Raw genomic sequence first — 3,998 nt, 5'->3', positions numbered from 1 at the left:
CCCCTCTCTCCATGTGGGGGTGCTTTCCGCTTGTCATAATGCCATTAATTTATACTCTGTAGACCAATGGCGTAGTTTGCATTCCTGTAGACATTTCTTTCCCACATTGTAAGATTCTTAAGGTCAGAATATGCCTAACACAGTATCTGGAATGTATTAACTGTTTAGTAAATATTTGTTGAATGAATGACTGAAAAATTGAAGCCTGAATGCTTAAAAGGAGGTGCATTAACATTATGCCTAGAATTTCTATGCCTTAAGGACACAATGTAAACATTCTTTACTGTGAAAAGAATATCTCTTTTATCAGGAAGATAATGGTTTCATTTTTGATCACCATGTTTAGCATCATTATTATCTTCATTATTTTATTACAATGTTTTCTATATGCCTACCATGACAGTAAGCACCTTACAAATATTATTATCTATTATTATTCATATAAACTCAGTGAGGTAGGTACTATTATTGACCTCATTTTATATATGGTGAAACTAATATTCAACGAGGTTAAATAGCTTCCATTAATATCAAATGCATATTACATATTGAAGGCAAGGTATGAATATTTCACTGTGGAGATCCTGTTCAATTTCTCTGCAATGTTTTACAAACATAGGATTTCTTTTGTTTACATTTATCAGTTTAAATTCTCTTTTTTCTTCTTCTGTGACAGTGAATAATTCAGGATATTCTGCCTTATTGCTCTGCCACTGTCCAAATTTAACTGTTATGCAAAAGCTTTTTTTCTTATTTGTTGTTGGAAATACTCCATTTTTCTTCCTTTTCTTCTGTGTTTCCTCCTCCTTCTGTCCTTCCCTCCCTTCCTTTCCTCCTTCCTTCCTTTACTTTTTTTGGCAGATATTTATTGAATTCTAATTGCTAGGTCGTTCATTAAGGGATGAAAAACATAAAAAATACTTTCTAAGCTAGCTTCGCCTTCGGCCACTACTTCTCAGGTTCCAAATGGACTCTTGACAATTTTTGTGAATTTTAATTGGAACCTGTGTCTTTTTTAGATAGATTGTGCTTCAAAACTGACCACCACTTTCCGCTGAGTTTAGAAAAAATTTGAGTTGATTTGCATCTCCTCCAATGTCCCCTGAGGAACTGACTTACCTGCTTATCAGATCTCCCTGATCTCATATCACTGTCGTTCTTTCTCACTGTTCTCCCGTCATGCAGTTTCTGTTCGAGGCCGGGTTCCTTCCTCGCCGGGACTTTGCCAGTGCTAGCACCTTTGTATGAAACATCTTCCACGACGTTTTGATTTCTTTCTATTCTAGGTATCAACTTCAACGTTTCTCTCAGAACAGTTCTTTCTGACCATCCATGCTAACATAGTTTCTTAATCCCCACCCATTCTGGCTAAGCATTTTTCTGGGTTGTTTTTCTAAGTTGTCACTATGTATTGTGTGTTCATTCACCTGTTTATTAACTGTCTCTCAGCCTAGACTGAAAACTACAGGAAGTCAGGGACCATGTCTATTTTGTTTACAATATTGTACCGGCATTTTGCATTGGGTCTGGCCAATAAATATTCACTGATTAAGTGAATACACTAGTTTTGCAGTTTCACATGTTAAAGTAAACTTGGAACACCTTGCCTTTTATTGCATCCCTGAAATAAATATGATTCAAGCTGTGCAAAGAAAATGCTTTCGTCCCTTTCTCCCGCTCATAGGTTGACAAGACAGCATGGACTCTCAGGTCCTGGTGCCAATTCAGAGGGCTCTGCTTTTGCTCTTTATCAGATACTGAGAGCAAAGTCGCAGGACAGCATGATGTCTTGTGTTCTTTGGCATGTCAGACTCCGAGCAGATGGGTTGGGTAGCATCCAGGATGATTCAGACCTTCAGTGACGTTCCAGGGGACAATCAGGAATGGTCTGGGGGCTGGCAGTGCTACAATATAGAAAACATTCATGGGTTGAGACAATTCTCACAGTTAAATCTTAGAAAACTTGAAAAAGATATGACCCTGAATACGTCTGTATAAGCTTAATGGTATCATTCAAGGCAGACCCAAGTGTCATTCTCTTTGTACTACTACACTCACTAGTAATCAAAACTCATCCCCTACCAGACACTCTTTCCAACTAATGCTTGTGAAGACGATTCACTTATTTAACATCCCTTTGATGCTTACCTATTGGCAACATATCCATTGCATTATAAAAATATAATAATTTAAAATAATTTCAGAGAGAGTTATAGTATAGTATATAGTGTAGTATAGAAATACCCTTTCATTTTGAGCCAGGAGAATGCCATTTTGTGACTTTGGACAAATGACTTCTACTGCATTGACTTCTATTTGTCCACTTATAAAACTGGAGTTTATTGTTCTGCTTACTCACAGATTTCTGTATAGTCTAACAGATAAAACCTGAAGTTTCTAAGAACTATAGCAAATATCAAGGGTCAGCTTTCGAAACACCATCGGTATCAAATCAACTTTAAGCTCACATTCAATTTTTTTGTGTTTCCTATTATCTGATGTTTTAAAATTAGTCTATGGACTTCTGTTATCTCTTTGATTTCCTCTAAGCTGAGAACCAGTTCTCCCAATTTCTGCTGCCCTGCTCCCCACTAGCTAGAAAGACTTGCATGATAGTTAGGCTTTGGTGACATAATGAGTTTACAGTGATTTTTCTTTCTTCCACAGAAGTTAGACAGAAACTCTTCCCCCCATACATAGCAGTTTCCTACTACTGCTGTCACAAGTTATGACAAATTTAGTGGCTTAAAAAATACATACAAGTTTTTAAAAATTTATAATTCTGGAGTCCAGAAGTTTAAAATGGATCAGCATGGCTTCACTCCTTTTGAGGCTCTGAAGGAGAATCTGTTTCTTTGTCTTTTCCAGTTTAGAATTGCCATTTGCATTCCTCAACTTGTGGTCCTGTTTCTATCCACAAAGCCTGCAGTGTAACATTTTCATATCCACTTTCTCTCTCTCTCTCTGATTTCTGCTTTCGTCATCACATCTCATCTTCTGACTTTAATTATGACCCTCCTAACCCCCTCTTATAAGAATTCTAGTAATTATATTGGCCCCACCCAGATAATTGAGGATAGTCTTCCAATTTCAAAACCCTTAATTTAATCACATCAATAACTCCCTTTTGCCATGTAAAGTAATATATTCATAAGTGCCAGAAATTAGGAGACATTAGGACATGAACAGGAGAAGGGGGCATTAACAGGGCTACCAAAGTCTTCTTTTCTTCTTTCCCGGATATCCAAACTGGTGAGGGATGTGTCTGACCACACATTATCATCTCAAGGCTAATCTAGCCCAGCATCATGATTACTTCTTCTCTGTTGATGCACTCAGTTAGCTTCCTTTTCTCATTATTTCACTCTTCTCTGCCAGCTTATAAGATACTCCAAATTCCCTGTCCACATAATGCACTTCTGGGTGCCTCATAGCCCAGCTTTCCAATAGCCGTGTTACCTGCCAGCACTACCAAGAGCTTCTGTGTTTGAAGGTCGCTTTTCATTGAAGTCTAGAATATTGCTGATAATGCTGACTAGTAAGTACTATTACTTTCTCTAGGTCTAAGAATATTTGCGGCAAACTTCCATTTGGTACAAATATCTATCTGAACAATAATTTGAGAGATTTCTTAAGTGGAGCATTTGCATACAAAAGAAAGATTAATGTCTTAATTCAGTGCTAGAATGTTTACTATGTAAAATTTTAACTAAGCATATATGCCTTATATTGGGATCCAAGTAGCAAATTTCATTTTTTCTTCACTGAAAATCTACATAAAATTGTACTCCAGTGTGATTGAGACTTTCTAATGTTTTCTTAGTATGTTATTATTTTATTTTTAAAATGCTATTTTCTATTTTTAAAATTTCTTCCTGTGTTGGTGGATATTTTTCTCTTCTTTTTTGCATGATTTACACTTTTCCTGTTCCACAATGGTTTGAATTTAAAAAATGACTTCTACGTAATAGACTTTCTATCTGTAGCAGAGAATTTGC

The sequence above is a fragment of the Hyaena hyaena genome, unplaced genomic scaffold (assembly GCF_003009895.1).
Source record: "Hyaena hyaena isolate Hyena2069 unplaced genomic scaffold, ASM300989v1 scaffold_937, whole genome shotgun sequence".
Taxonomy (NCBI): Eukaryota; Metazoa; Chordata; class Mammalia; order Carnivora; family Hyaenidae; genus Hyaena; species Hyaena hyaena.
The sequence above is the reverse complement of the archived record's forward strand: the minus strand, read 5'-3'. Positions refer to the sequence as shown.